The sequence below is a fragment of the Melanerpes formicivorus genome, unplaced genomic scaffold, assembly GCF_026170545.1.
Source record: "Melanerpes formicivorus ecotype bairdi unplaced genomic scaffold, bMelFor1.0.p_v2 SCAF_20, whole genome shotgun sequence".
In the NCBI taxonomy this organism is placed as follows: domain Eukaryota; kingdom Metazoa; phylum Chordata; class Aves; order Piciformes; family Picidae; genus Melanerpes; species Melanerpes formicivorus.
Genome location: NW_027142372.1, coordinates 6,760,001 through 6,787,005, shown reverse-complemented (window position 1 = coordinate 6,787,005; position 27,005 = coordinate 6,760,001). Strand labels below are relative to the sequence as shown.

The following is a 27,005-nucleotide window of genomic DNA, read 5'->3' as shown; positions in this document are numbered from 1 at the left end:
GTGGGGGGGGTGGAAGCTGAATAATGCAATTATGGATTCTGTGTCCCATAGTTGACAAAAGCATGGTGCCTCAATAGACTCTTTGTTATGGGATTATATAATGATTGTGGTGTAATTATGGGAAAAAAGATTTAGTAATAATAAAAAGTATCAAAATACACCAATGAGCAGCTTGTTTTAAAGAAAAGGCTTGCATGTGACATTAGGGGCATGTTAATAACAAAAAGCCAGGATCCGAAAGGGTTGACAAATAAAAAAGACTGTGATGCGCATGATTAAGAAGCGATGGAGACAGATTGATTATTCAAAATGCCGAGCCACAGGGACACTTAAAACATTGATTCAGGTAAGACTAGTTTCATCTTGACTGAAATGAGTTCCCTGAAGATGACTGGCATACATTTTAAATCAGTTTACTACATAAAAAGCATAACATCACAAGCTGAAACATTCTAGTTAAAATAGGAGTCCAAGGGAAAAAAGAAAAGAAAAGAAAAGAAAAAAGTTTATGTTTGTGGCAATTCCCAGAGGGACTATGGAATTGCAGAGGAAGGGGTATAGATTAATTAGCTCTTCCTAAACACTGGACTGAAATGTGCCCTTCTTTTATAATCCCAGCCTCTGTTTCCAGAGCCAGTGGTCCAATCCAACTTCTGCAGGTTATGGGGCTGCTATTAATAAGGCTAAAGTTGCAATAGGACTTTTTTGGTTTGGTTTTTTTTTTAATACAACTGCAATAAATTAACTTTCTATAATAACTGAAAAAATAGTGAGATTTTTCCCAGTTGGTTTTGAAGTGGAGTTTAGATATAGTTGTTCAGAGCTATTCAATGTTTAAAGAAAAAAAAAAAAATATTCCCATGCCTATATGAAAAGTTTAGGAATTCACTCTGCATTTTCCAATTTGATGTGTCTGAAATTCTCTTTGAACAAATTCCAAAATACAAGTTTTTTCTATAGAAATTAGCATAGCAATCACATCAATAATATCACTATCTCTATGGGAATGATAACTGGAGCAGTGGGGGTGTTCTTTATTTCAATTCTTCGTGGATCAACTGATTATATTCTGTCTTCTTTTGAACTTGTTATTGTAAGTCAAGTGATTCTTTATAAGTGACAGCCCTGACAAAGAGACGAGGATGGGAAAGCAGGTCGAAAGGAAGTCGCCATATGGACTTTAAAAAAGGCACTTTTTAAACAAGATAATGGGGAAATGGATGTTGCCTTTTAACCCTGTCAAGGCTGAACATTATTAGCAGTCTCATAAAAGAATGAGCTGTACCATTTAAAAAATAAATATCAGATTTCACCTTATGATTTCCATGACCTAGGGCTTAGTAATACAAACCACGCAGGAAGCAATGACATTTCGATGGCAGGGGCCAAATCAAGCACCTTGAATCACTGGTGGACAGGAGATTTCAGAGCATTGCACAAAGAGTTACAGAAAAATGAGAGCTCAGGAAAACCCCATGGTTCTTTTTCCTGAGATAAAGATAAGAATATTGACTAGAGATAGGTGGAACAGCAACAGACACCAGAGGAGCTCTGGACATCTAACTGGGATTTCCTGTTCCTCTGGCATAAGTGCATGATGCTCATTTCATGACAACAAATGGAGTGAAAGCGAAGAATGAGCATGAGGACTTTGATTCTGACCCTTGCGAAAACTGAAGTATTTCTCCTCCTCTTTCTGTTCCAGAGGGAACAGAAATTTCCTTCCGGAAATTTTCCAGTGGACAGAGATTAAGAACCATCTTCCATGAAGCTGAGATGAAGTACTAAACCCTTGTTAATGTGAGGACAGAGCTGTGGGCCACCACTGGTAAATGTGCAGTCAGTTTAATTTTTTTGGGTTTTTTTCATCAGTTGGATGGTCCAGATGACCATTCAACTCAGCTCTACGGGAAGAAAATGTCAGTGAAAGACTTCTCAAGACCTGGAAGAGGAGACTACTACAGGCAGGCAATGGTGATGTCATGAGAGTACATTGTCAACAAGACTGATCAAAACTCTTTCCCCCCCGGGCCTCATTGGCATGGTTACTTGGGCTGGGATGACAAAGCCTTCCCAAAATGAACCACAGAGAGATAATGCATATCCATGAGCTGAGAACATCCTAAAGACAAGGCAACTCCAAATTTTGATGATTCAGTGACAGGCTCCAGCACCTAAGGAATATTAGATGGGATTCAGAAGATCCCAGGTGAGCTCAGGCAGACTTTGCTCCAGACTCTCAGAATTCTTGATATTCCTAGACAGCATCAGCACTTTTACAGTTTCCTCCAGAATTCCTTCCTGTTCCTCTCCATCTTTTCAATGCTGTTCCTTTCTCCTCCTCTTGCATCCAAAGAAAGGTCTTTTCTCTTCAAAGCCTTCATCTCCTCTTTAGTGTCCACAGCTACTTCAGCTTCTTTGGTTCATTTTATTCCCTTCTGTACAGCCTCTGTGAGTAGGCAGGAATATACTGCTGCTTCAAACTAGGCAAAAATACTACAGAGAAGAGAGGGGGGAAAGCAGAAGAGATGTCTGTTGATCGCCTTACCCTGCAAGGTTCTTGTACTGTCTTTGAGCATAGCAGGCACCATCTCTGGGAGCGGAAGCTATCAGATATAAACTTGTCAAATCTCAAAATGTAGGATGAGAGGAAACAATAGCTGAGGTCTTTGGCCAGGCAACTTTACCTTTTGCTGTGACTTCTGCCATTGTGGAATGGCAGCCTTTTGGAAGATCTCATTTCAGACAGGTGTAAATAAAGGGGGGGAGGGGATCCCCAAAATCTCACAAGTTTGCAGTGCAACAACAAAAGCCCAGGTCAGGGAGTATTTTATGAGGCTTTAGACAGGAAAGTAGCAAAAGACAAGTGGTCCTACAGTAATTTACACAATATGGGGGGGGGGAAACATTAGTTTTATATATTTAAATATTTATAGGACTAAGGAATAATCCTGCCTTTGTTCTTAAAAAGTGTGATCAGCATTTCCTTCCTAAAGAGAGGTGAAAAGCAACTGGGCATTCTTTTAACAAAGGCTGCAGAAGCCCATTGAAAGCTTAATGCCTTTAGGAGGGCGTCCCTTTTTGAAGGAAGAGCAGAACATCAGGTCTTTAATATTGATAAGGAAAAGCACATAAAAGGAATCACCTAATAGCAGGGACTTTAAATAAAGAATTTCAGAAAACTTGCAGTAAATGTTTCAGCAAACTCTGGAACAGGTGGTGCGATCTACATGGGAGTCTAAGCCAGTGAAAACACAAGTCATCCAGCAAGAAAGTTGCTGAAGCATGGTTCAAGAAGAAATAAATAACATACTTGCAGAGGAAAAAAGGGAAACCCCTTCCAAAATGCCTGTTACAAACATGGGGGTTTCCTGGGCAGAACCCCAGCAAAGTGACAAGGTGGAGGGAGACTTTCCCACTTGCACAGACTGTATAAGAAAGCTTCTTGGAAAAATGATTCTGAGATCCCATATTTTCAGAACAGAACAGAGGCAGAACCCATTTGATAACAAGCTATTTCCCAGGAGTTATGGCCAAAATAAGCATCTCTTAATAGATTTGATCAGCAAAGATTGTCTGTACCCGCATCTGAGAGATTAAGTGGTAGAGGTAATCAGAATTATGTCTTCTTTTTTTCATATTTTTTTCTTTTTTTGGAGATAAATCTCCATCCTTAATATAGCAGTTAATAGAGCCTGACATCACAGCCATCTTGCATGGATCAACTGAAAACATGCAGTAAGGCCAGGAGTCTATGTTGGCCACCTTCTATGTCAAAGGCATTGCAACAGTTCATCAAAACAGAACGATCAAGAAAGTGTCCAGAAGAAGCTACAAAATAGTGTAGCATCTAAAGGTAGACCAGTGTGGAGGCATACCTCTTCCTCACAGCAATAACAGCACTTTTCCTTTACAAAACAAGGGCAAAACTGGAATGAATGGGCTGCCCAGGGAGGTGGTAGGGTTAATGTCCCTAGAGGTGTTTAAGACAAGACTGGATGAGGCACTTAGTGCCATGCTCCTAGTTGATTAGTTAGTGTTTGGTGATCAGCTGGACTTGATGATCTTGGAGGTCTCTTCCAACCTGGTTGATTCTGTGATTCTGTAAGTCCATCAAAATATTTCTGACTTACAGACTGGTACACAACTTCAGAGCTTTCTCTGGACAAAGGTGGTCATCCTTTGTATTTATATAAACCATAGAAAGCTGAGTAAAGTGGTAAAAAGTAAAAAGAAAGGGGGGGGGGGGGGGGTTGTTTGCTTGTGTTTTTCCCCAAAAAAATTTAAAACAAACCCATACTTATTTTTACATTAAACAGTGAGTAATGTTCTCAATAGATCCACCTAGTGGAATTGAGCAAATTCTGCTTTCAGAATAAAGGTATAGCTTTTATCACCCCATGAAGGATAGTTCTGTAACTATCTTCCATCCAGTAGAATAGGGGCTCAGTTATCCTCTGAAAGAACAAGAGTGAAAGGTGCAGTAAGTCTCAGTGCAAGCAAAATCATAGAAGATCAGGAGACACCTGTTGGATTTAAACTGTATCATTTAAATTCATGTGAGATTGGTATAGCAAGTCACTAGGAATTATGATTGACCAAGAGTGAAAAATATCAAAAATAATAGCTGAACTTCAACTTTAAAATGCATTAGCACTGACCTGTGTCTTAGAGCAAATTCACATATAACCTGTTCTCAGGCTGTCAGTGCTCTTCAGGAGCTATTTAAAAGACATTGTGAGATCTTATCATTGAGATAAGTTCTTGGGTAAGCATTTCTTCATACTCAATCTAACCAATATCCAACTTTTCACCATTTTCCTTAAACTTCTCCCATTTCTTTCTATCCTGGCACCAAACATCACAGCAAACCCTAAGCTTCTGATGATTATAACCTCGTGGTTCACCCCAGCACTCCATCCACTTTCCCCTATTGATGAACACAAATATTCCCCACAGGTTGCTGTGATGAATTCCCTGTTCTACTCCAGTATTCCTCTTCCCCACCACCTCCTGTCCTGCACTGCCTGTGCCATGCAGTCCTGCCCACACCTCCATCCCAGCACATGGGGTGTCCTCCTGTTTGTCTCCACAACTGCCTCAGACATTGTCATGTTATACTAAATAGAAAATTTACAGATTAACACTTAGAGCAAACAGCTATATTTTAAGGATCAGTTGAGAGTGTCTATGGTTTCATACTTTAAGCCCCACATTACCATATTTATGGGAATTCCACTACTACTTTTATTATCTGACTTTGCTTTGGCTGTGACACATTGCTTACCTGTGGCAGGGAGCTCTCTACACGGGCATGGGGCTGTTCCTAGGTGGAAAATACCTCACACACTGTAGGTGCCAACAGCAATGAACAGTGCAATGTATTTGTTGTTCGGTAACTATAATATTGCCTCATATGCAACTGCTTTGGTTGGGGCCAGTGTCAGGAGAGAAACATCTTATCTCCTGTATATCTTACCTCCATTACTTTGGTGATTCAGTCTGAAGAAAATTTGGAGTATTTGAAGAGGATCTTAAGACATCCACAGCAGACCACAAGACACTTTTGGAGGGTTTTCCCCAAATGATTCAGCAAGTGAAGTGGTCTCCTCTGTGGTAGACATACACTGTGAAGCGGCCTCAAAGATGGCACTTCTCTGCCTGAGGCAAGGCCTGCCCTTTGCGATTGCCATGTTGGCAGCATTGTCCCCACAGGCTAGGCCATGCCAGGCTGTGGTGTGCAAGTGACAGGGCTATTGCTGGCAGAAGCCAAGAAACAATGCCATGGCCCTGCCTCTGTGGGGTGGGAGAGGATTGAGAGTCTTGGGGTCAGGGCAGAGCTCACCCACAGCTTCACCTCAAATCACAGCTGTCCTCAAGCACAGCACCCTGCCCTCAGGCCACAAGGGCCCAAGGGTGACACAGGATAGGATAGGATAGGATAGGATAGGATAGGATAGGATAGGATAGGATAGGATAGGATAGGATAGGATAGGATAGGATAGGATAGGATAGGATAGGATAGGATAGGATAGGATAGGATAGACCAGGTTGGAAGAGACCTTCAAGATCATCGCGTCCAACCCATCAACCAATCCAACCCACCTAATCAATTAAACCATGGCACCAAGCACCCCATCAAGTCTCCTCCTGAACACCTCCAATGATGGTGACTCCACCACCTCCTCAGGCAGCCCATTCCAATGGGCAATCTCTCTCTCTGTATAGAACTTCTTCCTAACATCCAGCCTAAACCTCCCCTGGCGCAGTCAACCTCCTCTTCCCACGTACCCCCGGGCTTTGCTGTTAGGGAAGTTCCGGCAGCAGTATGGCATCTCCTTCAGCCTTGGCTCACTAGCATGGAGAGGGCGGGTGCTGAGGGACCATGGGGACCACCTCTTCCTCCGGCTGACAACACACCATCCTGCATCACAGGTTCTCTTGCAGGATTGCTTTCTGAGACCGCTAATAAAGGAAAAAGGACTATCTCACATCCTCACAGAGACTGGACTCTTGAAAGTGATACAGGCAACGTCTCTGGAGAGCTGCAGAGGCTCTGGGAATGGGACAGAGGACTGCACTGGCTATATGTATGTGAAAAATACACATTAGTACAGAGTGAGACTAGCTCAGAGCAGAATGTCTGAAAACTGATGAAGTGGAGAGCTCTCTGTGTAATGCAAAGCACCTGAGTGATGTGTGTACACACAAAAATTTGTTCAGCTCTGCTCATATCCAGCCCTATTGGACAGTTGGATTTGATTTGCCATTTTCCTGCCAAAATATTGTTGCTATACCTCAGCAGCTGGCCTTTCTTCAAAGAAATTGCATAGGACTCTCCTGTCCTCACCAAAACCAGTACTGAATATAAGTTCAGGAGAGGTTAAAAGGATCTTCTTTAATAATAAATACAATTCTAATAATTTAAAGCCTCAAAAATAAAGCCTTACTTCTTTCAAAATTTCCTCTGCTCCCATAATGCTGTTTTCCCACCTATTTCACTCCAACCAGACTGCTATAATCAACATGCTAGCTTCAAATGAGAGGATCACAGAAAAGCAGCCCATCAGCTCTGCCTGCACAGCCAGCAGAGGGAGGCAAAGAGTACAATTATTTTTGCTTACATCATTTTAAACAGAATTTTTAAAATTTCCTGAAGAAATGTAAAACTGGTTTCCTAAAAGCTACTACTCTAAATGATTAAGATAGACACTTCCACTGAAGTTTTACTGTAGCAAAGGTGATGTGAAAGAACACCACTGCTATGACCTTTATAATTTCATTTCTCTCTGTTAAGCTCAAAAAGCTTTAAGGCTTCAGGTATTTATTTGCAATTTTCTCTGATAATCAAATTATTATTTTTTCCCCCAGAAACTAATTAATTTTCTGTAAGAAACTTGAATCTTGTTTTTCTCAAAAGAAGCAATGCGCAGTAAGATTAATGCGAAAGTAAGCTACCTCTCTGAAACAACTAGGATGTAACACAAAAGTGTAGTTGTCTTCAGATGGTTGAAAACTTGCCATGCCTAAACAGATGAGAAGGATTTGCTCTCTCTGTTAAGCATTCACCACTCATTCTAGCTACATATATTTACCCCATGGAGGAGACATGTCAGTAGGATGGAAACTTCCAAGTTGAAAATTAAACGATGGATTGAATGGTGGGAAGTGAAAGTGACAAAAGCTCAGGTATCCTTATGCCCTACTCATCAACAATAACAAAAGCAAACAAAACAAGGCTCCTGATTTACTAGTTTGTTAGGAACTGCATAAAAACCTGAGAGAATTCAAAATTCATACTCATTTTCCACAAACACTGCAATATTTTAGGGTTCTTTTTGCTTTTAATTAAACTCCATCTTTATATTTGATTTAATCTTCTAGTGATGCTGTTTAAGAGCATTGTTTTAAGATATAAGCCTTCAAGTATCACAAGGCATGAGCATGTGTGGCCACGTTGTTTTACACCTCTTCAGCCAGGACTTGTCACTCTGAAATCTTGCAGATGTGCTAACAGCTGCAGAGGTGGGTGAGGAGCTAGAGCTGCCCACTTGCTGGAGCTATGCCAATGAAACATTGCTATATGGCTAACGAGGGAGGAATGGCTGGAATGGGATAGATCTCAGTTCACAAAGAATTGAAGCCACTATATGGGGTAACCTGCCATCCCCACAGAGGTAATTTGCATGGCTCTTCTGAGCCCACAATGCCAAAGTGCATTTGTTAAAAAAGCAAGTTTTTGTTTTGTTTTGTTTTTCTATGTTTCCACAGTAATTTAAACTAGAAGCAAATCCTCAAACCCAGAATGATACACCAAGCAACATGAGCAAATTGCACAGAAGTGGGAATAGGACTTGTTACATCTTTTTAGGCATCAAAATATGTTTTATCACTGTGTTTCCAATCAAGCTCACAGGCATTTTAAGATGTACTAAACCCTTTTACCTCATCTATGCCCTGTGCTTGGAATAGCCAATATGTGAGCAGCAACACAATTTGAGGTATGTCTGTGCAAACAGGCTCATGTTACTTTTGCAGTCTGGGTTTTGCAGGCATTACACTATTGTAATTAATTTCCAGAATATGACCCACTGGGCAACATTTAAGTTACACTAGTGAAAGTCTTGAATAAACCCTTGGAAACTGAAACTAATTTCTAATTTAGAAATTCAAAGGTGATGAGCTTATCTGGTTAATAATAAGCTTTTTAAGAAAAAGTTATCAATCTGCATTTAGCCAATAGACAGGAACTGGTTCAAAAAGAGTCTTTCCAATCCATCAGGTAATGAATGACTATTAAAAAACTATAAATAAGCATTCACCCGAGAGCTTGGAATGGCACTTTGAGAGCCTTTCTGGTCAGTCAGGTAAATAATGAGTTTTATATAACCTTTCAGCAAAGATTTTTTGTAAATTAGGAGATGAAATGCAGAAAAGCTTCTGATTAATGTTGAAGTTGGGGTACAAGCCAACACACAAGGGGGAATTCAGAGTTGAAGCTGGCATTGTTCATACACATTGTTTCCTCTCAGGACTCAGTGTTAAAGACTCCCTTGTCTTCACTCCAACTTGCTTATGATGGTTTCAATTTGGGATTTTATTTATATATGGCATTTACATTGATGAGTATTTTCTGCATTAGCCGTTCATGCAGCAGCCACTAAAGTCAATAAGAATTGTAGAGAAGGGCAGAAGGAAGGCCCCTAACTAATGTGCAGCCACCAGTGAGCGTAACTACATCTCCTCACAGTCCCCATCAAATCTACAAGCATCATGTTTGTTCAAATCCTAAGGAGAAAAAACCAGGGGGGTGGGAGGGAAATAACAAACCCAAACCAACAAACAAACCCAAAACAACTCATTCTGTCAATATTTACTACTCTCCAATAAAATCACTCTTATCAAATACTTTGAGCTTTCTTGATGACTAAGAAAAAAAATATTCATAAAGAGATTCATCAATCATCTTACAATCAAATAACCTGGCAGCCAGGATATATAACAAAATTAAATATAAGCTCTTTCCGGCATAACAGTGCAGTCCTCCCAAAATAATTGCTCCTCAGCTGTCCTTAGCACCTAGTACCCCAGGACAAGAATAGAAAAATGGTCTTCACACCCCGAAGCTTAAAAAACTTCATTTATATACACTCAGAGAATGAAGATTGTACTGCAGGCTCAAGGATGAAAAAGGGGAACTTCTCCCAGGTAGAACCATGGCAGTATTTCATGATGGGCTAGAATTTTGAAAAGGCTAAAATGCAAACCAAAGGGAGAAGAAAGAAAAAATACAGTGTTTGTATTCAGTAGAGATCTTTCCTGACCCTCTTGATTCTAAAGAAATACATCCTTCCAATTGTTTCACGTTGTGTTAAACCAGATTTTTTGCATTTATAATTCAAACATGTTGTTGTTTAAAAAAATATTCACATAATGTGTTCATAGTTTCCATATACATATGTCAAACTTTATTTTGTTTTGCCATTGTAATCTATGGATGGATTTACCCTTTATTTCTGTTTTCAAATCTCTGAGGAATGTTTGATTAGGTAGGAGGGTTTGTTTTATGCATTACTTGTTCATCATTGCACAAGTGCACAGGCTAAACAAAGTTGACATACTTCATTCTGATTGGTGGAAACAGTGTAGTTAAACAGTGTAGTTAATACAGGGGAATGAGTAATTTCTCACCACAGCTAATCAGCTGCACAATAGCTACGTATCAGCTATATATCAAAAATGCATTTTAAGGTAGCTTGTAGCATACATGATTATCTAGTGGTATCTGTTACAATCATTTCATATTAACACATTCCTTCTGTATTGATTTAATAAAACAAATCTTGTGTGCAGCAGTCTATATACATAACTGGCCAGAATACTAGGAATTAGGAAGTTAATGGCAAACCCAGGAATATTCCAGCTGGTATATAACAGAAAATATGTCCCAGCTGTTTCAATTTAATAATGTCAGGTGAAAAAGCAAAGCAAGAGTACTGAAGATGACAAAACAGTTTCTGCTGCACTGAAGAACTTAAATCAATTTCATAATTCTATAGCACCCTGTACCTCTATAACTAAGAAATAACAAGATAAATACATTGTAATATTACTTGCCAGATGTCTTCTGCATTAACACTTTGCTATCCTTTTGTGACAAGTTGTACTTGATTAGGACTCATAAACTTGTCATTCCTGAAGAATGTATTTTTAACAGAGCAGCAGCAATACAAGTTCAGAATGGTATCCCTCTGTTAGAGAGCAAGGCTGAGTTCAGTAGGAGTTAACATTAACAATTCAAAAGCCTGTAGGAGAAATTAGAAACACGAGTCCTCCATAATGATGATAAAATCAAACTGGCAAATAAATGTATTCTCAAATGTCATAGTAAGAAAATGGATGAATATATGCAACTAAAATGGTCTCTTAAATTTCAAGTGCATGGCCAGGATTCTCAAGAACTTGCTCCTAAATAGAAAAAGCTGAATAAGAAATCTATCAAGTAATCTCACTATTGCATATCTGCGCATGTAATGCAAACTTTGTGAAGTCCACAATTTCACCCTACTAGACTAATCCAAAGCCCACTGGGATCTAGTCCTCTGAATTTGATGAGTTTTGGATCAAGCATTTTGAAGATGAGTGAGCAGGAAACAAAATGATGCCATAAATCAGAATGAGTGGTAGAGAATTAAGCAGTACAAAATATAGCTTTCGGTGGAATGTTATGCTAAGGTTATAAAATAAAACAACACAACTATTGATGTAGAAAAAGTAAGGGAAAATACATGTAAATATTTGTGTTAAGGAATTAATGAGGTTGTACTGCTTCACTTCTGTTAAAAAAATATAGGATCTATTCACACTTAAGGAAGCACTTCAGCTCTGATAAAACCAAGTGGATAATTAAAAATTATAATATTAATTGTACCCTTAACGCAGATAAGTAAACTTAGCAAGAAAGTTTTAATGAGTTGAAGTAGAAAGGCAATGTCTACATTGAATTAATAAATTGGTAAAGGGAAATTTATTGTATATACTGACCCCTTTAACTTGTTTTAATGTCTGAATTTGAACTACATAGATTAGTTTTCATTACATGATACATAAAATTACAAGGATAAAATAATTCCTCTCAGAATCTGCTTTCTAGGACAGGTAACAGTGCTTACAAATGAGTTGTCCTGTAATATGTTATAATAGTAACTTGAAATCCACAGATTCAGTAAAGATTCCTTAGGGAAATGCCAGCTACTGGAATATCTTTAGAATGTCAACATAAAAGGCAAAAACACAATCACACTGAACTTTGTTAATGATGCAGATGGTTCCATAGCATACCCAGACACTGGGTCCTGCAAACGTTACCTGCCACATGCCATAGTCCAAAGGTGTGGGAAGAGCAATGTCCAGGTACACCTCAGATACACATATATTGGTAAGAGTTTGGCTCTTCTGTCATCTGAAAAGATGCTACGTGCTTATGAAAAGTGCACAGCATATTCCAGAGGTACTTTTGGATAAAATAATTTACTGCCAAATCTTGACTGAAATAACTGTGACGTAAAGCCAACATAGATGTCTACCCCATAGGGGCCTGTCTGACTGTATGAGTTTTTAATGTATCTTTCCATTAAATCAAACATCCAAATGCTAATTCTGGCACTGAGGGACACCAAGGGAATTTGTGACATTCCTCAGAGGACTCAGTGTCCATAAACTGATGAATGGATAAAACTGATCTCAATATTTAGTTTCTCATTTCTGACAAACATAATGTTGGTGATATTTTATTTAAGTCTTTCATAACACCATACCTGTGAAAATTTAACAAAATAGAAACTGCTCATGCAGAAATACACACTGAAACAGATAGTGGGATTATGTATACAAGTGAGAAAGGGACACTGCAGAATACCATAATATATCATGATTTAGGAGTTCAGATCTTTCAGCTCTTAACTAAATACTGTCAAGCACCAAGAAGTTCTGGGACAGAACCAACTGAAAACAATGGAAAGATTTCCATTTGCTTTAAAAAGCAATGAATCAAATCCATTAAAATGAACAAAACTAGTAAAATTGCTATTGCTCAGGCTGGCTTCTAAATAAATACATAAATGACGTTTCTCACTCTGAATCTGGAAGGCACATAACAAAACCAAGACAAGGTGAAGCTATATATTAGTAAGCTCTTAGAAATTTGATCACATGCAGTAACAGTGCGGAGCAGACAGTCTGTAATAAGTAACCTTCACAATCTTCAGTCTGAATATAGACGTGGAAATTCACTTCAGTGAAGTCTACCAGCAGACTACTCACCTAAACCTCCTGGAGGGCATTTAACTGCAATTCCCACTTTGTCATCGTACCTTCAGGGGGGTGATCCCCTGCCAGCCCAGTCGAGCTGGCAGCCTTTTCGCCTGGGGACATGCCATCCTTCCCTTCCTGGTAAGCTGGAGGAAGACCAGCTCCCGCCCATCTGCGAGCCCTCATAATGACCACAGTGGAGATCTGCTCCCTATTTGGAAAGAAAAAAACATGTTTCTTACATATTTTTATACATAGCTGCCTTGAGAAAAACAGGGACATTTCAGATTTGTAATTTGAATGTGTGTCATTCACGTGCATTTTGGGGTGTCTAGGGTGCTGCCACCAGAAGATGTGGGGAATCACATGGGAAAGGAGAAAGAAGTGTTGCCTCAACAACATCCAAACTGTAAATGGGAACGGGCAGACTGGGGAGCCTTCTGTTGTTCATTCAATATACCGTGAAGTATCAAAAATCTCTTTTACATGCTTTTTTCCACCTCCCTTTTGAAAAGGATCAGAATTACTACCAAGAAGCTAATAACTTGCTCTGAACAGTGGTATTTGTTGAGGCATGCAGTTTCCAAATGGGAATTTGGGCTTGTTTTTATTCTTCACTTAACACTTCCCCTGCCCAGCGCAGACATTTGCACTGGTGGTGTTCTGACTATGACAACACAGAGAAAATACATGGCCTAATAACTCCGACTTTAACAGACCCATGGCTTCTAACAATGCAATTGCAGAGGAATTTGCCCTAAACAAAGCCTAAGTACAGAAGTGCCCATTGCAGTTAGCAGTAATTAATGTCTTCTCAGACTGCTATGTGCATTATCTACAGCTGTAGGGGATCATGTCTAGTTGGGGGAGAGGAGACTTGCATGCAATGGTCACCAAGCTTTCTGGCAGCATCCTCTGCAAAGGCATTGCAAGCAGCAGCATCATGGCAGTGCGGTGTGAGCATGTGAGCATTTGCTTCCCTACAAAATGTAACTGGAATCGCTGTCTCCCAAAAAATCTCACACAACACAACCCAAGCAGCAGGGGAGAAGCACTGAAAAGCCCACAAGAATTTAATCTATTAGAAATATTCTCGCCTGTTTTGTTATGACCCACATAGGAAAACTTCTGGAAAAGAACATCTCACACCCAAGTTGTGCTTTCCCAAGCCTTCCCTATGCATCAGCTGGGCACACGCCCAATCTTCTACCAGGTGCCCCACAGTCAGTCCCTTCAGAAGCCTGCCAACCCAGGACAGCCATGCTTCTTTTAGGAAGAAGTTCTATACAGAAAGAGTGATTGTGCTGTGGAATGGGTTGCCCGGGGAGGTGGTGGAGTCGCTGTCATTGAAGGTGTTCAGAAGGAGACTTGATGGGGTGCTTGGTGCCATGGGTTAGCTGTTTGGGTGGGTTGGATTGGTTGATGGGTTGGACACGATGATCTTGAAGGTCTCTTCCAACCTGGTTTGGTTTATTCTAATAAAGGTTTTTTATTCTAATAAAAAGTCTTTCTGCCTTTCCGCTGTGCCTGTGCACCATTCCCAGCCTTCCTTCTTCTCCAAAGGAGGGTGGCCACCATGGCCGTATACCTGCTAATCCCAGTTATCACTGCTGCAGATTGCACTGACAATGCATTGGCTGGTAGGTCAGGATCAAAGTAGCAATAAATACAGTGGAATTACATACAGAGCAGAGGTATATGTATTTTGTAAGATAAATGAATAATTTTCCAAATATAAATGTACTAAGGTGCATTTTCACTTTGTGCTTTTTGACACCTACAATATCTTGGCCCAACAAATTAAGACTGACATTTAAAAATTACTGAGAAGCCTGTTTCTCCTGTCAGTGCCAGCCTAGAGCATCCATCATTGCTGGTGAGCACTAAGTGTACACACTGAGGGCCTGAGGAGGGACCCTTAAATGTTTGAACATAAACCTTGTCTGCTAGGGAAACATGAGTAGCCATATCCTGTTAAAGTTAGAATCACATTTTTTAACGCCACAAATCAAGTGTATTTGCTGTTTGCATCTGAGCAAAGTTATAATAACAAGCCATAAGGAGAAACAAAAAAGCATGAAAAGAGAAAGATGCCTCTTCCAAACTTAGTGCATCATCACAAAGCTGTTAACTCTATGTAAGAGACAACCTAAGGGTATCAAGTTTAAAAAGCACGGAATCAATAAAAAGTCATTAAAAATCAATGTATGAACTGGTTTGCATGCCCTCAGCCATCACTCCTAGGCACTAATGCTCTAATAATTCTCAATTGATATGCACAGAATATGCCAATTTAAATTTATTAGAGTACTTCAAAATTTTAAGTGCCTAACTTTGGAAAAGATTGGCTTTACGGGGCCAAAGCAGTGAAGAATAATCAGAAATGTTTAGAATGCCTTCCATTTTCAGTAATTTGAAAGAGATTAAAGGACTAGACTTATGAAATTAAAAATGATTTAAAAATCATTGGATCACTTCAAACTGCTAGAAATGCTTGAACCGCAAATAATGTTGGTGGTTAGTACATATACGGTGAGAGGGGTCTATTGTGCATCAATGCACAAATGAAATCTCTGGTGACATGAGACTATTCTACACGTATGCCGAAAAGAAAGGGAACCACTTGCATGTGCATAGAATACACAGCGATGCTGAGTGCAAGACAAATCCTTACTACCAAGAATCTCCAAAGTCTTTCTAGATTAAAATAATTTCAAAATGCAGTATCATTGGAAACTGACCCTCTGCTTAGAAGTTCTGGTTGATATTCATTTTTATTTCTGGTAGACAACAAAGTGTTTTACAAAAGACTCCTGTGCAAGCATCTGGAGGTACATAGAAATCCACATGAGAGATCAAGCCATGGTTCTCATGCAGGGACCAGATGGGAGCTATGAGGAAGGCTGCAGACTCAGACAGTGGGAGAATTCTGACCCCTTGGAAACACTGACCTGTCATTCAAGCTCTACTGATTCAGGATTTTCACCTTTGCTTTTAGAAATGTTCAGTAATAACTGTAGATGCCAAGATATCTGCATATCCCAAAGCCTGTCCCTGTAAGGTTTTTGGATGCAGCACCTCCTGTGTTTCTTGACAGCAAATGCATGGCTGCATTTACTTTTTCTTCGTATTCACTCCTGGAAAATATACCTAGAGGGGAAAATTTAAGAAGTGGTATTAACAGCTCAGTACAGCCAAGATAAAAGCTGGAAAAAAAAGGCATTTAAAAGGGTTAAGGTAAAATAATAAACTGTTATTAAGCCTATTAACAGTTTTAAAACATCATTGTTTATGGCATGATAGAGCTTGGCTTTTTATGGATGATTCCTTTGCACATTTACTTATTCTACTACTATTTAACAGTGCCATGAATCTCAGCTTTAAACTACCTTCTAACGTACTGATTTAATCTGAATCTGCTAACCCTACTTTTGGAATAATGTTGCAACAAAACAGAGGTTAACACTTCATAACTTCCAACCACAAGCAAAAAAGCTAACATTTTATGAGGGCACTCAAAAATAATGTCCATTTTATTAAGTATAAAATATACAGAATTAACCTCATGTCTTCATTTAGTATTTGCTTGGAAGATGCTCTTTAAAAAACATCTCCATTTTCTCACCTCTGTTCCTAAGTGGCCAGTAGCTGCCATGCCTCTGCCTGCCTTTCTCCTGGGGAAGTCTGTGTGGTAGCACAGGCAGAGGACCGACCCTTGCCTTGCCTGGTAACACAGCCCCCATAGTCCATTCTTGAATTCAGGGCCATGTGCTGCACTCAAACGACCAAGACATAATAGAGCAGTCTTTTATTAATGTTACAAAAATTCTGGCAGGAGTAAACAATCAACATTTTATGGATTTTGGTTTATAATTTAACTTCTTTCACAACACTATTACTTACAACGACTGCTCTGCAATTCTTTCTCTACACAACATCTTGCACTTCCTAGATCTTAGCTGAGAAAAGGAGAGGAAAAAAACTCCAACTTTCATCCAGTGAGACACTTTATCAAGAAAATTCTACAAGAAAGTGGTTGTTACCTGCAGATTACAACTGGTTTGTTAGTTAATGGCTAGAGGCAAAGCCAAGGCCAGTTAATGCTCCAGCTGTCCAGTCATTAACTGCAGTAAAGACTGATTTTGAGGAGGTTATTGCGGTGATAAAATATCCTCAAAAGATTATAACAGCAATAGTGTACAGGAAAAAAAAGTATTAGTGGCTATAGTGTGACTGAATGGCTGCATTTGAAAAATTGGTCATTCCCTGGCGGTTCATAACCGATTTTCCACCAGTCAAAAAGCAAGTTGTGCTCTGTTAGGTTTATTGTACAAGGCAATAAAAATATTGGCCAGGTTAAATTGTCAGCGTGTTATGACATTAACCATTCTTTTATTGTGCTTAATTTAAGTGTTACTATGATTCATTATGGAAAGACACTGTCCTTTGCAAGTAAACAGGCATTTCAGCACTGAGAACAGATAGCAATAATAAATCTGAATGCAAAATTAAATTTCACTTGATGATTCCCCCCACCCCTCCCCCCACCCCTTTCATAATGATCACCTTTTTTTCTTTCTTTTTTTTTTTTTCTTCCTAGAAATACTTCAGAATTCTTGGCTATTTAGTTTGCAAGATTGTCTTCCAAAGTTTGCATTATTGATGTGACGCCTGGCAGCAGTACTCTAGTTAAGAGTGTGACAGCATTTCCATTAAAAAAAACCTTTTTGATGGTTAACTTGGCCATCAAAAGTCGCCTTGTGTTTCATTTGGCATGCGGATTTGCAGACCTTAGTGCAGATCTGAACCATGTGAGCTGTTCCTCCCTCTCTTTCTCTGTTGGTTAAGGTCAGAAATGTGCACAGAAAAATGTGCCCACACGATTGCTGTGCACAAGATTCTGTTAATCTGAACCTGTTTGTATTAAATTACAGGAAAATATGCAAAGTCCTGCAGATTTCTGTGTTAATTTGCATGCCTTTATCATAAAGGCTATGTGCTATCATAGTAATCTTAATATACATTGACAAACTACACCATAAACACTCCAAAAAGCCATTAGAGTTTATTTTTATAAATGTATAATAAGAATTCGAGGCAGATTCAACATTGCATGAGTCAATTTTTATTATTATTGTTATTCACTGACACCTGTAACAGAAGTGGAGCCATTGAACTTTACATGGCTGAAGCATCAGACTAAAGTTTTCAACAGAGCCTGGAGCAGTTAGGTTGAAAGTTCTACAAAAATGTAATGGCTACCTAATTCCAAGACATTGCTTTAAAGGCTGACATCTAAACTATCCAGTGCACAAATTTTACAGTGATCTGCTACTGACATCACTGGCATCCTGGCTCCACCAAAAGTATCTGGGGTTTTACCACTGTTTCAGTTTCTTTCTTGCTCTAAGAACACTTGACTGCTATGCCAGTGAGCCCTGTCGATTATGATGAGGGATTTTACAGGCATAAATGATGGTACAATTCATCTCACTGCAACAAGGCTTGCAGGAGTCTTCAAGAAGTCACCTGCCACATGGGCCCTGTAACACTAGGCCAGTCTTCTACAGTTAAGGCTGCTTTCAATTTCTTAGTCATTTTTCAGGGACTGCTAAAGTTAAACATTTTCCTTTTTTTGTTGGTTTTTTTTTTTGGTTGGTTGGTTGATTTTGGTTTTTGTTTTTTTTAACAACTAGCATCCCAGGAGTGAGTGAATTGTTTGCTTTGTTTTGTTTTGTTTTTTCTGTACTGAACAATTACATTACATGATTGTGTCCAGACTTTTAAAAGTAGTGTCAGAACAGCCTTGAACAGCAGATCTGCACACAGCCTCCCTCAGAACCTGCTGCATAAATACTGCAGGGACATATGCAAGTGCTGTTAGCAACACCAGCAAAAAACAGCAGTGGGCATACCAAAATAACCAGGAAGGTATACACAGGTACACACTGACTGTGATTTGTGAAAGCCAGGACTCAGAATCAGTGAAGCTCACTTCACAGTACTGAAATATTCCTCATATGAGGTGACTCTATGTGTATTCACAAACGCACATATACAAATATAATGCATGCATGTATGTACACATATATTTGAGGGGGGTTATGTCACAGAATCACAGGATCACGTAATGTTAGGGGTTGGAAGGGACCTCCAGGGATCATTGGGTCCAACTCCCCTGCCAAAGCAGGATCACCTAGGGCAGGCTGCACAGGAATGCATCCAGGTAGGTTTCGAAAGTCTCCAGAGATGGAGACTCCACAACCTCTCTCTGCAGCCTGTTCCAGCGCTCCATCACTCTTACAATAGCTGTTGATAAGATCCCCTCTCAGCCTTTTGTTCCCTAGACTGAACAGCCCCAGTTCTCTCTCTTTCTTCACAGGAAAGATGTTTGAGTCCCACAGTCATCCTCATAGCTCTCTGTTGGTATATGTATTTTCATATAGGTATGAAATAAATGTATTAAGTATTTATAAGGTAGGTGCACATACTCATATATGCATACATGGATGCGTGTTCAGGAATAGACAGAGATCCCAAAGTACTCAACATATGCTAATTCTCAGAGGCCCTTCAAGCAGGTCCTAGTAATGCTACTTTAATCATGGCACCACTTTTGCAGAGGGGTTAAGTGACTTGTTCAATGCCGTACAGAAAATCCAGGGAAAACCCAGGAACAGCTCATCTGAGCTACAGTTCAGTCTCCTGGCCTGGTCACAGACTAAACCTGTATCATGTTGCCACATACTGCCAAACATATCCTCTCCTTAAAGTCCAGCCAGTAACGACTCAGCTCTGGTATAAGCCATGCTACCATGCATAATCAGACACACAGCCTATGAATGAAATGCTTGTCTTATTAGTTCCAAACAAATACTGAAACTTTAAAATACAGTTTAGAAGGGTTTCCAGTACATCTGATGCCATAGGCATCACAGCTCTGCTTCTGGACTTACCAGCTGCTGCTCCAAGGCTTCGGCCAACTCTTGCTGCCAAAGGGTACTCAGATGATGTGTGAAACTGGAACATGGAGAAGAGAGTTATTTGTCATCTTTGATGCTGGAACTTCAAGGGAAGTGTGGGCTCCTCTCCCAGCCATCAGTATGCTCAGACATCATCCATACCTTGATGTTTGGCCTGCTGTTGCTGTGGCTTGGTTTGATTTTAAGCATTGATTGGATGTAAAAGGGTTATAAACATGGCACACTAAATCACTGCCCAAAATGAGGAGTGCACAAGTATCTTTATATGTCTGTTCTCTATCAGATTCCAACTCTTTCCAGATGAAGTTACAAATGGATTATTCAATTTCATTTTTTTTCACCCTTAAATATGACCTTTTGAGACAAAGTGATTCCAGAGGGCTTCCAGAGGATTTGCCATTATTTCAGCACTGACAGCATACAGACACTGCTAGTGTGAAGGGCAGAAGTCTTCAGGGCAAGGACCATCATGTTCAATATTGCAAGGAACATAGATTTTACCCAAGGACACTGAGATGAGCTTTTGTTACCAAAAATGCAAGAGGATTTCTTATGTAGAAGATCATGATTAACTTGGGTTTAATACTGTATTTTCAACAACATTTTAAGCAACTTCGAAATCACAGAATCACAGAACATTGAAGGTTGGAAGGGACCTCCAGAGATCATCAGGACCAAACCCCCTGCCAAAGCAGGATCACCTAGGGCAGGCTGGGTGTGAAAGTCTCCAGAGAAAGAGACTCCACAATCTCTCTGTGCAGCTTGTTCCAGTGCTCCATCACCCTCACAGTAAAGAAGATTCTCTCGTGTTGAAGTGGAACTTCCTATGTTACAGCTTACATCCATTATTCCTTGTTCTATTACTGGGTACCACTGAAAAGAGCCTGTCCCATTCCTCTTGACACCCACCCCTCAGATATTTATAGACATTAATAAGATCCTGTCTCAGCCTTCTCTTCTCTAGTCTAAACAGTCCCAGTTCTCTCAGTCTGTCTTCATGGGAGGGGTGTTTAAGTGCCTTAATCATCCTCGTACATGTTTGTTGGACTATCTCCAGTAGATCCCTGTCTTTTTTGAATTGGGGAGCCCAAAACTGTATTCAAGATATGGTCTCACCAAGGCAGAATAGAGAGGGAGGAGACCCTCCCCAGACCTGTTGGATACACTTTTACTGATGCACCCCAGGATACTATTGGCCTTCTGGGCCACAAGGGCACATTGCTGTCCCATAAATAACTTACTGTCCACAAGACTCCAAGGCCTTTCTCTTTGGAAATGCTCTCCAGCAGGATGACCCCTAACCTGTACTAATGCCTGGTGTTATTTCTCCCCGGGTGCAGTACTCTACACTTGTCCTTACTGAACTTCTTGAGGCTCACCTTTACCCAGCTCTCTAGCCTGTCCAGAACTCGCTGGATAGCAGCACAGGTGTGTCAGCCACCCCTCCCAGTTTTGTATTATCACGAAACTTGATGAGGGTACACTCTATCCCTTCATTTAGGTCTTTAATGAAGATATTGAACAAAACTGCACCCAGTACTGATCCCTGAGGAACACCACTGGTCACAGGCCTCCAACTTGAGTCTGTGCTACTGATCACAACCCTCTGAACTCTGTTGTTGAGACAATTTTCAATTCACGGAATCACAGAATCAACCAGGTTGGAAGAAACCTCCAAGATCGAGTCCAGCAAATCACCCAACCCTAACTAATCAACTAGACTATGGCACTAAGTCAAATCATCTATAACCTGACAGTCCAATCATCTACCCCATGTTCTTCGAGTTTTCTTGCAGGGATATTATGGGAGACTGTCAAATGAAGTCAAGGTATGTGGCATCCTCTGTTCTCCCTTCATCTACTCATTGGATCACATCTTCATGGAAGGATACCAGATTAGTCAAGTAGTCAAGCAAGATTTTCCCTTAGTAAATCCCTGTTGGCTACTCCTGATAGCTTTGTTTTCTTTCATGTGGTTAGAGATGGTCTCCAGAATGAGCCGCTCCATCACCTTACCAGGTATGGAGGTGAGGCTGACTGGTCTGTAGTTGCCTGGGTCTTCTTTCTTGCCCCTTTTGAAGACTGAAGTAACATTGAGGTTTTCCTTGCAGCAGTTGATTTGCTTCTGGGCTGGGAATCCCTGTGTCACTAAAGAATGATACACAATGCACTCACAATTTACAATTGAGTACATGCATTAGCACCTGCACCAGTGCTGTTTCCCATATCTTCTCTATTCAAGCAGTTTCTCTACACCGTCCACCAACAAATGCAGACTTTTTTTCCAAATATTTTGTGAAACCTGTATTAAACATAAAGTTCTTTTCTCCTTTCAAAAGCAAAGAGTCAGGCTCATAGTCAAAATCACCTTCAACCAAACCCCCACTGTCAGACAAGTGCATCATTGTGGATTTTGGATTGATGAACTACTGTATTTTAGTTTTCCTGCCAAAGCAACATGGGTCTCATCAGCAGGAAAGAGAATAGAGTGAGACAGAGAAGAGAGGCAGCACAACACACTACACCTATGCAAGGGCTGCCAACAGAAAAAAGGGCACTCTCTCAAAGGGCAAAGACACAGATGTATTCGAAGGACAGGCAAAGGCGTATGAGAGAAGAGAGCGGGTATGTTAACAGGCAATGTTTCTGAAGGCTTTGGTGAAGAGAAAATGCTGGCAAGAGCTGAGCAAAAAAATGGCAAGCTTTATCATGCACTCACCAAAGTGGCACAATCAGATTCACCAATTTTCTAGCAAGTGGCCCATGGCACAGAGACAGTTTTGAGTGACGTGGTACATGAAGAAGTCTGAGGAGAGTGAGCTTGAGGGGGAAACACTCACAGAGCTCTTCCCATGCCTGTGCATATTCTGACATGAAAATTTATTTTTTAGTTATAACATTTGTGCTAACCTCATCAGGTAACAGCTTCCATCCTGTGGGTCTGTGACTCTCCCTGGCTTCCTTTCCGTCCATCCTGCTGGAATATTAGACAGCAGCATTTCCCACCTCAGGTTGCATTCTCTGCCCCCTTTGAAGAGGCCCTTCCCTTGCCCCATGCTCTCCGTAGCCCAGCCTCTGCTGAGGTCTCACTGCCATCAAGAGCACCCCAACTGCCTCCACCATTGCCTTCTTGCACTGTCTCCTGGGCTTCTGCTTCTAAAGCAGTGTACTGGCCTTTAGTCAGATCACTAAAACAAAAGAACAAAAGACAAATATGCACTATAGGAGAAGCTCATCCCTCTGTTTTCTAAAACTGCTTGGTTGTACTCAGCCTTGTATCTTTATAATAGACCTACTTGTATGACAGACATTACACACCAGCATTCAATACCCCTAAAAACAAGGTCTAGAGGAACTTAGTTTTAGTACCTGCCATTCTCATACACATGGACATACACCCATGTGCACACACACACATGTTAAGTATATACTTTCAGGGGGAGAGAAGTTTGAAACTGAAAACTTGTTTTTACTTATTTTAACTTTGATTTAAGACTTAAAGAGTTTAAGCCAGATTTATTTTGGGTGATAAGTATTCCTGCATCTAAGGGATAAATATTTTCTCGTATTTTAACAACATCTCTTCCCTTTGATTTTCTCACACATGTTGTATTTAACTAGCAGAGTACAAATACCAAAACAATGGAATATCCAGGATTAACTCAGCAAATGCCATTAGATTTTGTGCAGGCATAGTATAAAAATGGCACAAAAAACCCCTTTGAATTCTTAAGGATCATTTCCAGTGATTCATTTTCAAAACTAAGGGATTTTAAATACTTGAAATATTCAATATATTTCACAAAGTCATTACATTTTGTACAGTTCTGAAATAATGCCAATTTTGGAACTTAATTTGTTCAAATGATAATAAACGAGAAGGCTGTCACTTGACAGAGGAAAAACTAGCTCTTTTTTCTGTTATCTGTTTTGCTGTAAGGTTAATTCTTTATATTTTATATTTAAATTAATTCGGATTTCTTTCATAATAGGGGCTTACTATATTATGGAATTAGTAAAGAAATGGGGGGAAAAAAAGGCAGGAAGAGAATGAGGGGGAGGGAAGAGGGTAGGAAGAGATCAATTAAATAATTTTTTTGTCAAAAATCAGATATGCACATATTTTAGTTTGGAGAGCATATGCTGCTCTTGATGTGGATCCAAAACCGAGGCAATGCATTGAACAAAATAAAACCAGCTCTGTAATTATTAGCAGAGACATATTTGTGAGGGCCATTTCCTGTAGAAAATGCCACTTTTAGTTTCTTTCCTGTGTCCTACTTGAATCCCCTTAGTAGAGAAGTAAGAGACAAAGTTAATGTGTGTTTAAGTAATAAGCCATGACCAGCATCAGATTTTTAATGAATTCCTACACACCTTGAAAGTCCTGGAGGCCCTGTGGCCTGCCACACCAGCTTGTAGGTCTTCTCCCATTGTATTGGCCATGTTCACAAGTTTCAAAGAAAGCATGAATAGCAAGCCAAATTTGCCAGTGGACACAATCTGTAATTACTTTTTGTCCTGGATCAAAGCAAAGAAATCTGAATGAAGCGTGAAGGCATCAGGGACAGCAGAAGCCGTGAGTGAAGTGCAAAGACATCATCTGCCATGCTAAGGCACAAAATAATTCAGGTTCTGTTAGCAGGTTTCTCATAGACATTATAACCTATAGAAATGAACACAGTACAAGATGACAGAAATAAAGCTTGCACTTTCTCCATAAAGCCATAGAATAGCTATGGTGGTGTCAGGGGGTGATGGAAGAAAGCTGATAATTCAATCTTGATTTAAGAATTGCTAGCCTTCTTACTTTTGGGTATATTTTCTACACTCGAGCTAAAGAAAGAGGAGACATGACCAGCTTAGCAGACAATTAAAAAAAAATTAATTACTTCAGGAACTATTTTTAGGATAGGGAAGCTGGGGGGAAAGACAACAGGAAAGTCACTATTCACTAGAATAAGAATAAAGCCACTTAGCAATCTAGGGACAGACACCATTACTTGGTGATTAAAAGGCCAAAATGTGTTTTGGAGATTGCAAATCTGTGCTTGTGACAGCATCTGGAAGACCATTTCCAAGCTCTTCAACTCATCCAATGACTGGCTTTTAAATTTTACAAACTTGTATGAACAGAAATGGCCATAGCCAGCTAGTAGAACTAGCATTTTTAGGAATATTGTCAGCATGAGTTTAATGCTACAAAAAGCAGATATTCTCTCTAGCTGTTATTTTGTACTGTTTGTTGAAATTTGTGTCTTTTGCTGTCCTGTTTCCCTTTAAGATAGGAAGTAGGAGGATCAAGACTTCTCGTACAGCCAGATGGTCCTTCATAGGGGTGCATAAATATGACCCTGCAAAAAGTTACCAGGAACATGAAGAAATTACAGTCAGCCACATACAGTGACTTATTTGACCCTCCCCCTCCCCATCAATATGCCACCATCATGTTGTCTGTGGTGACTGTACTTAAGAGATGCCACAGGAGATGCTTGCACACCATTGATGTGACTCTCATCCCTTCAGTGGTCTGCAAAATACAGATGGTAACTTGCCAAGAAGAAGAATCCAGGACAGCTCTTCCATATGACCTCCACTTCCAAGGTTCAAAACTCCTCCCAGTAAAATAGATGGAGTGGTGTACTCACCTCTTCAGGTGTATTCACTTCATGCATCTTGGCTCTAATGAGGAAAAAAAAAGAAGATCCAAATGCCCAGGAGAGCTAAAAGTATTTCTGTCTACATTATGGCTTAATCCACAGGGCTCTACAGAACCCAGATCTTGCTAGATCTGAGATTATGTCAGTACATAAAAACCTTTTCACTGAGGAAAACTCTCTAAAGGAATCAAAATGAGAAAACAAGCCTTTTGCTGCATTCAAATTGCTCCAGAAATCTGGAAAACAGCTCTTAAAAAGGTAAGGATTTTAAAATTGCCCTCCAACCCATTTTCCTACTTTCTAAACTGCATTTTAATATTATTTACATGGGAAAATCCAACAGCCCCGGTAGGCTCAGGGGGGCACTGCATTAGTCATGGTGCAAATACATACAAAGACATGACTCCTGCCCAAAGAACTTTTTATCAGCCCCCTAATTAACCTCTTCTTCATCCTTGAAGTCAGAGTAATCAATGGGTCTCTATTCTGACTTCTAATTCATTCAGCTGGGGGAGGAGATCCTGTGACAAAGAATTATTTTTAAAAATATGACTTCCAAACTGTCTTCTATGTGGGACAGCACTCTAATAAAATAATAAAAACAAAACTAGGTCTGCCAAATCACTCTTGCGCTAAATAACCAACTCTCCTTATGCAGCATCTGCTGTGTGAGAGGACTTTCATTAGTTGTTGCTATCATGAATAGTCAGGAATTCAGCATCACATGAATGGGAAGCTTCTAGAAAACTTAAGTGTGCTTCATTGCGCCTTGATGAATGGCTTACTGTTATATTGTTACAAAATACACTGATATACAAGAAAAATCTAACTTTATTGTGATTAACCCCCCCTGCATAGCGTTTAACAGGGATATTCTCCACCCTGAAGAAAATCTCTATTGACACACTGGCTAAAAAAGCTGGGATTTTCAAAAGGCCCATTGACTCTCAGTGCAAATTCAAGTCTTAATGAACCTTAGGCACATCTGAACATCAAAATTCTAAACTCATCTCCGTACGAGTAGTGTATCTAAATCCAAATTGAATGGGTAGAACCCACCTATGGCAGTTTAACCCATAACGCCTTCCTCTACTCTCTGTTATAATCTAAGGATTGCTTTTGTTTGAGGAAAGGAGGCAAGAAAACACTCCTCACGAGCACTCTCAGCGGTTCGGCGGGAGGACAGAGCTGGCTGCATGCATTGCTGGATGAGTACTTTGGAAGCTTAGCACAGGAGAAATAGGATGACATTAAGGGCAGTGACTGGGTAAGTATAAGAGCAGGTATGAAAAGAGAGAGGTGGTGTAATTAAAGGATGAATTGAAGTAGTGGTGCCCCATGGATTTTAGATAATAGATGTCATTAAGGGTGATTCAGAAGATTGAATTGTACAACACAAATCAGTGTGGAAGCAGTGGAACAAACCAGGTAGAGAGAAGCATCACTTCGCTACTTATGGTAGAGAAGTGTTGGTGTGCTTTGTGCACTGCCATCTCTAAAAGGGACTGAGCTAACAAGAGAGATTATTAGTTTTCTAGGGGCAGAGGTTAAG

The 27,005-nt window shown here is 40.0% G+C and overlaps 2 long non-coding RNA genes across 2 annotated transcripts; one reads left to right on the top strand and one right to left on the bottom strand.

The window, feature by feature from the left end:
- Positions 1 to 41: 41 nt before the first annotated feature.
- On the top strand, positions 42 to 26,705 carry LOC137447262 (uncharacterized). The gene is made up of 3 exons (XR_010988836.1): positions 42 to 346; positions 25,556 to 25,711; positions 26,565 to 26,705. It is a non-coding gene; the product is annotated as an uncharacterized lncRNA (long non-coding RNA).
- Positions 15,922 to 21,896, bottom strand: LOC137447263 (uncharacterized). The gene is made up of 3 exons (XR_010988837.1): positions 21,810 to 21,896; positions 19,767 to 19,830; positions 15,922 to 15,960 (listed from the first exon to the last, which is right to left on the bottom strand). It is a non-coding gene; the product is annotated as an uncharacterized lncRNA (long non-coding RNA).
- Positions 26,706 to 27,005: the final 300 nt, after the last annotated feature.